The sequence below is a fragment of the Cryptotermes secundus genome, unplaced genomic scaffold (assembly GCF_002891405.2).
Source record: "Cryptotermes secundus unplaced genomic scaffold, Csec_1.0 scaffold523, whole genome shotgun sequence".
NCBI lineage: Eukaryota > Metazoa > Arthropoda > Insecta > Blattodea > Kalotermitidae > Cryptotermes > Cryptotermes secundus.
Genome location: NW_019734360.1, coordinates 458,378 through 471,532, shown reverse-complemented (window position 1 = coordinate 471,532; position 13,155 = coordinate 458,378). Strand labels below are relative to the sequence as shown.

Genomic DNA, 13,155 nt, shown 5'->3' with positions numbered 1-13,155 from the left:
GCAGATAATCACACGGCAGGGTGGCCGATAATATTGTAAGAATAATACTTTAAGAACGCGCCTACTATACTCAAATAATGAAAATACATGTGTTTCATTCAGAATAATCTGCTCATGTAACTGAAATTTATCGCAAGTTCATAATTTTGTCTTGAATAAATCAAAAAGAGCGACATTGGCAGGGAACGTAGCATGCATGGGAGATAAAAGCTATGTGAAATGAATTTTGATACAAATAATTGAGGGGCAGACAAATCTTAGGAACTTTGAGTGGATAGTAATTCCATAAACTGTAACCAATTAAATATAAAATATGCACAAATGAAACTTTACTTGTTTCGGCCAGCACTGGCTCTCATCAGAAGATTGTCTAACGCCACAGGGAAATATTTTACATGTACGCTATACGTATGTCCCTGTATAGGGATGTTTACCATTGAAAATTAATTTCAGAGACACAAATGTAAAGTTTCTCCCTGTAGTGTTGGGAGAGCCTTCTGATGATGGCCAATACAGGGTGATTCAGAAAGATGGACACAATTTCAATTGGCTATATTTCCTGAATTATATGTTGCATTTGAATTCTGTAAAGTACATTTGATTATATATATACGGAAGTTTATAGATGTTCAATGTGCCCCTCTCCGGCTGCACGGATAACATCAAGACGGTAGCTGAATTTATCCCACGTTCTCCGATACACGCGATCGGCCCCGGCTTTTATCCTTACACAGAGAGCCAGTTTCATCAAATTGTTTATTCCAACGATAAATGCTCTTCCTCGTTGGAAGTTCGATGTTAAACTTACGATGAAATGCAGGCTGCACCGCAGTCGCACACTCACCTTTACTGAACTCACGAATGCAAAAAATTCTTGTGTTGCATAGTAGCCATCTCGCTTACAACTGACGGGGTGCTGGAGTGCTCTAGCGGTAATATTAGAAACTTTACAGCATCCTCTTTCAAATGTACTTTACAGAATTCAAATGCAATATGTAGTTCAGGAAATATAGCCAATTGAAATTGTGTCCATCTTTCTGAATCACCCTGTACTAGCAGAAATATGTAAAGAAGTATTTATACTGTAGCGTGTAGACCCCTTACTATGTAGCGATCGCAAACAAAGACGTTCCCACGGCAAAGAATCAACAATAGCAGAGGAACTGCTAGAAGAGGTGTTTTCTGTGGTCCGCGCTGCATCCATTGCTACACAACGGCGCGGTAAACATGCCTCTACAACGATAGAAGAGCTGTGTTCTCTACATGGTCCGTGATGAGGAGTTATAATCAAGACAGAGCAATCAGCTGAGTTATGCAAGGGAGGCTGAGAAGGGCTGGCGCTGTAATTAATTTGACATTGAAGTTGTGGAATGTTAACCAGCGGCAACGGCGTGATGTAATGCTTGTATTACTGACCGAGGGAATTCATAAAGTACACTGTTTAGATGGCTTCATATTGCATAATACACATACCAAATTTAACAAATATTGGTACAGGCTTTCCATGAATATTATGATTTTGCCTAGGAAATTTTACGGGCTGTAATGTTGGTATCACTGATGTGAGGATTTTATTAATAAGCCGTTGAGATGGACTCAGGTGCCTTCATATACGTACGAAGTTTCATGAAGATTTGTTCAGCCATTCAAAAATTAATTGGAAGGATACATATAGAGACACAGAGACAGAAAGGAGATCTCATAAGCCTACTTTTATTTTTCCAAAATAAGGACAGCAGGCTTAAATTATGTACTAGTGATACAATCCTCACAACAAATTTACTAAATGAGGACCCACGTATTAAGGTCCGTTAGCCAAAGTAATGAACTTCCTACCATCAGCTGCATTGAAGTTATTGATGTATGCAATTATCCTTAAATATGCAAACGATAATTATTATATAATTAAGTCAACCCATTTTAAAAGTAGAATTAATACTCAGTACAAACTGCAAGCTTCCGCGAAGTCAATGTCATAGATTGTGAACCACAGTAACAAGAAACGTGGAGGATATGGAGGCCTGTATTTATACAAATCCAAGAGGTTATAATTGACTGGTAGGACGACCATGCACTTGCTATAATGAGTACGTCTGTTATAGCGTTTTTCCCACCGTGAGCACCTCAACGATCGCTGATGCAGTGCAGTGCAGTATTTCTCAGCCTGCGGGACCTGGCTGGCCGGCCGATGGAACATGAGAGCTCTTTTTCGAGAGGACTGCTTCCCGAAGTTGTTAGTGGAGAGAACACACAGCTTGGAATGACAGATTATACACGATTCGAAAATGAATTTAAAGGATATGACAGTGGCCTAATCGGGACTATAAGAAACCTCGGCCAACGTAACATCCTTCTCAGTCGAAATTAGAACCAAGACAGAAGTTACATCTGCATTAGGCTGCGCCGTAGCTCAAGTGGTTAGTCTCTTGCTTCCCATAGTGGCGGCCCGGGTTCGATCCCGGGTCTGGTCAAGTGAGATTTATGGTGGAAAAAGTGGCGCTGGGGCAGGTTTTCTCCGAGTAGTTCGGTTTCCCCTGCCAATCTCCATTCCATCAATTGCTCCACAATCACCCTCACCTATGATCAGGGGCTGGTAAAATAGGCCAGAAGTGGCCGCAGTACAAGGGACTTAGTCCCACCCCACTAGCAATAAAAAAATACATCTACACTAACCCTTTCGGTAGCACAAGGTATCGAAAACAAGGTCTTTATTTTATGATTAATATTACATTAAATTTGAAGTAATTGTAGAAGTATACTTTTGGACCAGGGAAAACTATGTTTTACTAGTGTTAGTGCGGTATTCTAGCCAATTTTCCTAGGTAAATATGTAAAGTTGTCCCTGTGCTTAACTAATTGAGCACTACGCCATGAAAGCGTATGGGTGAGTGAATGTATAGATCCACATTTTCTTGACCCCGGCAATAGCTGGAGGTGAGTGGTCTGCTTCACGCCCCTGCCGCTTTATCCCCGGGGAAAAGAAACCGGTACCCATTGAAGAGGAGGCTGAATGCACCCCAGAACCGGTGTGAAGACACGGAGAAGAGAAAATTCTTGACTCTACCGGGACTCGAACTCCGACCTCTCGGTCGTCCAGCCCGTAACCAGTCCCTATACCGACTGAGGTATCCCGGCTCGGGCTTCTTCCCTTATTTTGAAAAAATAGAGGAGGCTTATGAGATCACCCTGCTATCTGTCTGTGTACCCCTCCCCTAAATTCCTAGCTTTTGAAGCTTATGAGATCACGTTACTGCGAGTATGTCTGTGTTCTCCGGTAAAGTTTTGGTTACGCGGTCCGAGTCTATCAAAGGAAAGAAGGCGATTGGTTATACCAAGACATTCTTGTCTTAAACGGAATCACAGTGAGACGCGAAATGCAGAAGGTGGAGAAGCACTGTATAAAGTGTGACCAAGAAGTGGCGGCGAATTTCTGCTCCAAAGTTTACCTGCGCGAAGGGATGAGGGAAGTAGAAGAGAACTGCACTGTCCATAAGATCGAATGGTGAGACAACAAGACACTTTCCTCCATTATTTTAATTTCTTTTTCGAAAACATCCTCTGTCGAGGTCCTGTGAGATAAGAGACCTTGAACGAGCAAAGTAGTTCTTAGCCTAATGATGTAACACACAAAATGGTACAGGTAAAAGTAAAGATTTCCCTGCTCTCAATCAATTAAACACTATTGCATGAAGACGTATTAGGGAGTGGAGGTATAGCTTCAAATTTCTTGACCAGGGCAGTAGATGGAGGTGAGTGGTCAGCTTCACGCTCTTTTCTCTTTAACTCCCGGGAAATCGCCCGCGGTACCCGTACGATAAAAGACATGTGTGGACACCAGAGTCGATCTGGGTGTTGTGGAGAATCGAACACCGGCCATCCAGCCCATACCCTGTCACCATATTGACTGAGCTATTCCATCCCCTATAATACTGTCACGCGGTAGAGTCACTATACATGGGTTTTGGTTTGGTAAATACTCGTATATTTATTGAAATCTTACAGATCCGTGAATACAAGTGACTATAACCGTTTCACTAATTCACACGCTTTACATTTCGCTAGAGCACACATTTAAATCCCCCCAACATACTGTCTTCACCAGTCGCCTGGTAACGGCTTCTAACGCCGAGCATCTACCATCTTCTGGTTCCCCTAACTGTTGCCGGTCTCAGCTACAGCAACTCTCGACTAACTCTCTGACTCTAGACTTGTCCCGCTTATAAGATCTCGGCACAGACCACGTATAAAACACCACTCCTCTGTTGCAGTACAATATTTGCCGTGGAATTGTTGTGTTCATGTCTGTGTGGAGCCGTTACTTGGCAACGGCTGTTGTATAGATGCTTAATCCATTCTCGTTGCTTAGCAACGGGCCTTCATACCACAATACTTATAGTGGAAATAAAATAATCTACTTGTGACTGATTTGAGAGTATTCCTTTACAAATTTGATGTTTTCGCTGCGATGTAGCTTCATACTGTAGTCTTCTGGATTTTATTAAGATACCGTGTAGTCGTGTAGGTGGATACCAGGGTTTCTGAGGAAAACAGTGTCCCTTAATATGATTTACTACTTAATTTATTTCTTTATAACATGTAAGATGTTAATATATTTGCTATTTTAACGATCTTGTACGTTACACGAAAACGCGAGGAATAACACAACACGCAAAAGAAAGAGTTATCAAACGAGCACAAAAGGTTGGACGCTGCTGCTCTGAACTGAACGTAATTAGCGTCTGGCTGTGTGTAAATTCCCTCAAGAAAGAGGCAGGTAAACAATGGTGGCAGCGGACAAATGAGTGGGCAGGCTCAGAATAAGAAGAATTGCCCCTACGACATTATACCAACAATGTAAAAAAGAAACTCTAATGAATTAATTGTCATGTTACTGTTGTGCGAGGGACCTCCTACATATCAATCACTCCAAACTTCATGTAATTGAATTTTCCTTTCAAACAAAAACTCAGAGGTTCAAGCTGTCTAAAGAGGTAACGCTTCTGTGTTGTATTCGGTAGAGGCCCGGTTCGAATCTGGGCTGTGACGCCAAATGTCCTCACGTGGATTTTGCTTTGTTTTTCTCAGTTCCTGCAGGCTAATGCCCGGAGAATGCCTCAGCATAGGCCATGCTCTGTCTACAAATGAATAATTAATTAATCACTATGCCGTGAAGGCGTTTAGGTGAATGGAGGTGTAGTTCAGCCACTCAAAATGTCCCAAAGTTTAAAGGAACCCCAAGATCCATTGTCTTGTTCACAAGAGTCTTTCACTGGTCCCTCTCCTGAGCCAGATTAATCCAGTCCATATCACCCCATTCTATTTTTCTGTGAACCATTTTAATATTATTCTCCCACCTATATCTAGGTTTTCCTACTGGACTCTTCCTTACTGGTTTTCCAAGCAAAACCCTGTATGCATTCTTCTCCTCCTCCCCTCAAATGCTTCCTACATGCCCTGTCCATCTCATTCTCCGTGACTTGATCATTCTAATTATACTTGGAGAAGAGTACAAGTTATGAAGGTCCTCATTATGCAGTTTTCTCCAACCTCCTATATTAAAGATTTGTATATTCTAGTTTTTATGTTTTTAGACAGCAGACGAGAAGACAAAAGGTTCTGGACTGAATGGTAGCAAGCATTACTTGAATTCATACATAAATAATTAAGCAGGAAGGAACTAATCGTTCCACAAATAGAATTTGTGTATGTAAAGAAAAAATTGTCCCTGTACTTAACTAATTAAGCACTACGCGATCGAGTGTATGGGGGAGTGGAGGTATAGATACACCTCGGCACTAGTTGAATGTGAGTGGTCAGCTTCACGCCCCGGCCCCCTTTGTGTGCATGTACGAGTACACCAGCACTTTCCTCATGTTCCCGTTGCAAGACTTGCATTCATGACTGTTTCGTGGTATTTTTTTTTGCAGGAGTCTTCTTCAGGTCGAGTCCTGTGAGGAACCTCGGGATTGGAATGTAGGGGAGACGGCGAGTCTAGACGTCATCTTCGCGGCAGGAAAACTTTCAATTAATTTGAAATGCATACTAAAATTCCAAACGAAAATGACAGTTTCGAAAAAAAAAGGTTTAATTGAATTAAATATCTATTTCTACACGAATAACAATTAATTTAAAAAATGCAACTAAACAGCTTCTAGGACAGTATATTAACTGCCATGTGGTTTAAAAATATCAATGCCATTTTCAAATTTCTCGTTGAAATTTACGCAGTTTACATCACGTAACCTTGCGATTATGGGACAGGCGGTAGCGTAGTTGGTTGAGACACTATACTACAAGCCGGAGGTCGCCGGTTCAAGTCTCGAATAGGTGAATTTTTTCAATTGACCTAATTCTTCCAACCACATTATGAACCTGGGGTCGACTCAGCCTCTTAACAAGAATGAGTGCCAGGAACCCTCTCAGGGGTAAAGAGTGTCCGGGGCGTAAGGCTGACAACATAACCGCCATCTTAGAAAATGTGGGAGCTTCGACGTCTCACAACCCCATGGGCTTCCACGACCTGTTAACAGGGATAGCTTTATCTTAACTTTACTTTTACCTTACAATTATGCTTATTTCCGTTACATCCAATATAAATAATAATCAGAGATACAATTTTGGTAGGAAAGTCTCAATTTTGAAAGCATAGGCATGGCTGTTGAAATCATTTTCAAACGGACCTTGGAGGAGAATGATACCATAGCCATGAGAGTTTCTTGCGCGGCTGAATAGGTATAAACTGCTCTAGCTAGATGATGTACCTTGGAATTCTCTACGCGACAAGGCACTTAAATAAGAAACAGATGAAAGCGACTTCAATAAAGGTGGAAATAGCCTATTACTTATTGAACTTGAGACTTTGGAAACGTAGCTATCGCCAGATCCAGGCGTCTATCGACTCTATTACAGCGTTTGGGTTTGTGAAGCGAACGTAGAATAACCAACTGACCTTGATGTAGATGCCTGATTTTGGTAATTTCCAAAAAGACAGAAGAAGAATAAAAATGTAAGACGCGAGTAACACTCGTATCCGCAGTCTTAAATGAAACCAATTGGGGCAGAAGTACACGTAGTTTCAAGTCCTCTCTTTAGCCTACTTTCTTTATTTTGTGAAAATAAAAATAAGCTTATGCGATCAGTATGATGTCTGTCTGTTTGTGTGTCTGTGTATCCCCATTGTTAACTTTTGAATGCCTGAACTGATCTTTATGAAATTTGGTATGTATATCAGGACACCTGAGCCAGTCTCAACGGCGCACTTCATAAATCCCTCCCATCAGTCTGAGTATCTCTATGCGTATTTATCCTATCGTTGCTAGGCAACGGATACACACGCAACAATACAAGAATTTATGGAAGGTCGTTTTCTATATGGTTCGTGCCATATCAAAGGAAAGTAGGAGAATAGTTCTTCCCAGAACATCTTGTTTTCTTACTGTGAGGCCGTGTAGTCCAGCAATTGCCACCTGCTTCTTGCTGCTTGCTTGATTTACTATTCGGTCCTGGAAGTTGGGGCAGTACGTTCCTCCGATATGTGGTAATCATCTACCAGATTACACGGTGTCATCTCCCATAATATTTTAATCTTCATAGACATCGCCATGGGGATTAAAAATCTCACTCTTTTGTTTTATTTGAATGAGCTTGGTTGTACAGGAACATATAAAAACCGATTCACTTCCCTGATTCTGGGGACGAGACTAAGCCTTTCTTACGCAGTTGATGGAAACAAGCGCAGCCATTGAAATGTAACCCCCAGGGAATTTAGCTCCTGGCTTCAGGACATATAATATCCCCTCCTTCTGATGTATTTTATTAAACAGAAACGACCTCCTCCCGTTTCTATTCGCCAAGAGGCGGTCTCGTTACCATGACAACGTCTGACAGAGTCTCCTCCCCTATTCTCCCATCACGACAAAACACATAATGAGCAATTACTGTGAAAATATATGTACATAATTTGTGTATACATAAGATGTGTGTGTATTGCTATAGGAGTCAGAACCCGGCTGACAGTTGCAGACTTCACTTTTTATTGATTCCTCATTCGTTAATTGTCGGGCTTACTTTGTCTTCTTAAAAAATAAAATAGGGTAACAAATTGTGAAATAAATGCTGTTTTTCAGTTAAAAATTAGGCCTATAAACATGGCGGCGGCGCGCAATGTCCAGAGTCATGAGGTAAACGTAACAGAGACAAAATCTGTAGGACCCATTAGACCTAGGCAATAACGCCTTCCAAAACGGATAATAATAGTAATAATAATCACTCACTCATGAAGCTGGCCCTTCTTGAGGAGCCGCCAATTGTGTAGCTACTCAAGAACTTACCAGCATTTTATGCAACCCGAAGGTTCATACCGTGTTCACAGGAGCCCTCCACTGGTTCCTATCCTTAGCCAGACCAATCCAAACCATACCATTCTATCCTATTTAATATTGATCATCCATCAACGTCTTGGTCTTCCTAGTGGTCTCTTTCCTTGTGGTTTTTCACCAATATCCTATATGCATTTCTCTTCTCCCCCATCCGTGCTACATGCCCTGCCCATCTCATCCTCCTTGACTTGATCATTCTAATTAGAGTACAAGTTATGAAGCTCCTCATTATGCAGCCGGGGTAGCTCAGTCGGTATAGCGACTGGCTACGGGCTGGGCGACCGAGAAGTCGGAGTTCGAGTCCCGGTAGGATCAAGAACTTTCACTTCTCCATGTGGTCCAGACCGGCTCTGGGGTCCACCCAATCTCATATCCAAGGCGTACTGGGGGCTCTTTCCCAGGGGTAAAGCGACCGGGGCTTGAAGCCGACCACTCACCTCCAACTAGTGCCGAGATCAAGAAAATGTGGATATATACATCCACCCCCCCATACGTCTTCACAATGTTAGGTGGGTCCCTTGTCACCACGTCATGGCGCGTCCTCAGGTTGCGGATGAAGGATACGCCCTCCAGGTATGAAGGGTAGCTGCCAATATGTTGGAAAAACTCTCGCGGATAGCCGACAAGGGGTGGTCCTCCAGCTTGGAGGTTGGGAGTGAGACTAAAAACTCCTCAACGTAATAAATAAGCTTGTTACGAAAGATCACAAGAAGCCTCGGATAGTAGCAGTAGTAGTAGTAGTAGTAGTAGTAACAATAATAATAATAATAATAATAATAATAATAAACTGTTGCATTTTTATAACTGCACGCCATAAATAAATTCTACCTGACTTTGTGACCATCTGCGCAGCAGTTCAGTATGCTAACGAAGGAGAGAAATTGATTTTCAATATTGGGTTATAAATATATAGCATCTAAATAATATATTAACTATACATAAACTTTGTAGGGCTGCAGAAGGAAAGAATGGGTTAAGAAGTCTGCGCCTAATTCCTTGGTTAAGTAGGCGTACTGTCTTTATAGATTTATCCTCTCTATGAAACAGTAAGTACAAAAGGTTCACTGTATGTTGCTGTATGAGAAGCTATTCGGGAAAACCTGATAAGCAAACTGAAGCAACATGTGTCCTACCTTTTCATTCCGTCAATCTTCGTGTTTCAGGTTTCATCAACTGCAGCACAAACATGAGATCCATCCATGCGCTTCGGGTATCACTAGTCACTCGCAAGCACATAGCTTCTAATTTACGTAATGTAAGCACTTTATCCAATGCACAACACGTCCACTTTACAAATAAGCAGATGACAAAATAGGAGATGTAAAACGCTGCCATGTTCCAACGAAAAGAACACTAACTTTTTCCATACATTGAATGATGGGTAATCGCAGTTGGAGGGAAGAGGTTTGGATGCTAGATTTGTCATACTTATCTTCACGTTGATACCACTAGCGTGTAGACATACTAGCACTGCGCTCTGTTAGGGAGAAAAGGAACAAAAATATTTACCACACTGGTAGTGATAATGAATGACGGTCATATGCTGTGAGTATGGCATATGACGTGAGTGCAGATGTATTGAATATCCTCAACTGCGTACCGTTTCTACAACATATCAAGCCCTTCATTTTGAACATCTTTTACATATTATATTACATTACTTTATACCTGCTTCAAGCTGATTTATCCCTTGGCTGGTTCTTCGACCCTGAGCGTTGAAGCGAAGTGTTACTCCGAAACCATGGTTGACTGTCAACTGTACGAGTTATATGCCAGAAGCCAGAGCTCTTCATAACCACCCCTGAGAGAACCTCAGAACAACGATCCATATTCAGTTTTGATTTTATTTTTCGGCTATAAATTCATAACAGGCCTATTTAAACAAGATATAAACAACAAACCGAGCGGGTTACCGTGACGGTAATGAACTAGACTCGTATTTTTGAGGTCCTTAGTTCAAGTATGGGCCGAGACACGTTATCTATAATAAAACTTTCGTAATGTTCTTTAGTTCTTCCAGGCAAATGACAGTTAAGTAAAGTAAGCAAAGATATCCCATTAACAGGACGTGGAGGCCCATAGGGTTGTTGTGAAACGTCGAGGCTCCCACGTTTTCTAGACAATCCGCTCACAGATGGCGGTAAGGTTATCAGCCTTACGCTCCGGCCTCCCTTTACCCCCAGGAATATTCCTGGTACTCATTTCTGTTGGAAGCTGAGTCTACCCCAGGGCAATAGTGCGGCTGGAAGGATTAGGTCAATTGAAAAAATCCACCTCATCGGGATTCGATCACGCGACCTTCCGGCTTGTAGCATAGTGCCTCAACCAACTACGCTACCGCGTGTCCCCTGCAAATGACAGTACCTTGATTAAACTACGGTCGCTTCTTTTCAGATCCTTTACAATTCAACTGTCACCCTAATATTAGACGCTACGGTCTAACCAGTAACTGCGCCCCACCCCTCAAAAGCCATTAACAGTAAAAGATTTGCAGAAGTATACAATACAAAGGTGGATTTAATGATTTCTAGTTGAAACTCCGTGTTTTTATTTATCTTTCATATTATCTTTTATTCTCGGGAAAAAATTGGCTCACTAATAATATTCCTTGAAAATACATGGGTGTGTCCGTTTTAGAAGTGTTGAAAACTAGACTGCCTAATCCGTCCGCACCACATATTCCTATAGACTGCCTAATCAGTCCACAACACACAATCCTATAATTTCCTAATTCAGGCATTGGGTGTACATTACTTATTAAACGGAAGTCAGCAAGCCGTGACGGCACGACTATAGAACACCAGACTGCTACCTAATTTAATTTTATTTGCATAAATTTTATATTGAAACATGTATCGTTGTAACCCATAACGTGGTTTGTAAACACAACACGGTGAATCACAACACGAGCGCTTCTTCAGGCACCTCTCGTTCCATCTCTCTCTCTCTCTCTCTCTCTCCGTGGCTCTATAGCCCTTGGGCCTTGGCTGCTTTTTCAGTTTCTTAATCCTATACGCAGTCGCTAGGACTCTTTGTATGGGGGATCAGCCCCGTTCCAAGGCCACTACCTACACACGGAACAACAAAAACACAGAATAAACGTTCACAGACATCCATGTCTCAGGTGGGATTCGAACTAACGACCCCAGTGTTCTAGTTGCCGAAGATGGTTCATGCCTTAGACCGCACGGACACTGTGATCAGAGACATATAGTAATAATAAGACACTGATTGGGGTTATTTTACATGATTGTACCCGTACATAATTTTCAGTTCTTTAAAGATTCTCAAAAAAGAGTCTTACTTATAGAATAAGGCCTTATGATACAAACCAACATATTAAAATCCCTGTAAAGAACCTTGTGGCTCTCTGGATGTCGAATAGACCAGAGAAATGTTCAATAGGAGGATTTTATTACCTTTAAGCTGAAACAAATAAGATTTTATTTGCCAGAAAATATAATAATTAATTCATCTAGAGAATTTGTCATAAAAGTTATATAATTTTCTGGCGTTTACGAGCTGTGCTGTAGAAGTTACTAGAGAAGGCCTTACCTGTATAAGAGCGAGTACGATATTTCCGTTCAGACTGGTTGCAGATAGACAGTCTCACCGTGTGTGTATGAGCAATCCTATCTGAAGAGTCGTAGAGCTTTTATGTTGTGGCATATTTGCTCAAAGCAAGAACTGTAGAGCCAGAGAAACGCTTTGCTAGCGAATGGTTCTGAGACAATATCCGTTTCTGGGTTACGGCTCGGTAAACATTTCCTCGAGGAAACAAAAGTGACTAAATCTGTTACTAGAGCAGCAAATTCCTGATAAACGGGGTAAGTAACTCGTTTCTGGGTGACGCAAACACATTCCCGCGGAAATGATTAGCGTACGAGAATATATGTTGTTGTCTGCGCGGTCCGCGTCGAGCAGTTATAAAGAAGAGCATCGGGGCAATCTAGTGCAAGAGAAGCCTCTGTGGAGGCGGGGTGGAATACCTCCACCGTAGCTCTGTGAGTTGTAGGAGGCGACAAAAAGTAACCCAGTGCGAGGGGTATAACTGGGCCACCCAGTTCCTAGGAGATATAAATACGGGGACCTGACCCTTCAGGTTGGGGGGAATCTCGAATCTGAGATAGTAAAATATGTAATATGTAATAATATAAAATTGTAAAAGATAGACCCATCTCGTCAGAGAGGATTTTAAATAAGAAATATGACCGCAAGTGTTCAGTTGAAAAAAAAATGCTGGCCCTGAATATGAAGGGGCTTGGCGCCAAGATTAACTAATTGGGGGGGGGGGTAAACTGCCAGTCGTAAAGTTACTATGACTCTGACTCTGAATCCAGTGCAGTTGACAGTTAACAGGAGTTCTGTACGGGACTTGAACACAGAAGTAGAGGAATGGCCATTGTTAATATCCGTTAGCAAGCAACGGCTAGTGAAGACTGTAATAGACAGTGGTGACATAGCGTGGAATGATTTTTAGTATGAAAATCAACAATAGAGTTGTAATGGCTTCTAGATCCGAGTGATGTGTACAAGTTAGCCAATAAATCCAAGTCACTAATCCAAACCACGTCTATATCCACACACCTTTATTTGATTATTTTGCTTCCCATATTCATTCGTTACGCAAAACATGCTTCTGCTTTTAATGCTTTTCCCACGTATAAACCCTTTATCTCTTGTACCGAACAGACTGTGACATGTTGACCCCTACCTTCTCAGCGGTACGTGGCGGTAACGTAACGCTCGCGTTCTTACGGTAATAGGCGAGTTCCCG

The 13,155-nt window shown here is 41.8% G+C and overlaps 1 protein-coding gene across 2 annotated transcripts in view; it reads right to left on the bottom strand.

Moving 5' to 3' along the window:
• The window catches only part of LOC111868864, a 359,329-nt gene extending 349,626 nt beyond the window's left edge, over positions 1 to 9,703 (bottom strand). For both annotated transcript variants that reach the window (XM_023859902.2, XM_023859903.2), the window contains exon 1: positions 9,512 to 9,703. The gene's annotated coding sequence lies outside the window, so the exon portion shown is untranslated. The remainder of the gene's footprint in view (positions 1 to 9,511) is intronic.
• Between the last annotated feature and the right edge of the window lie 3,452 nt (positions 9,704 to 13,155).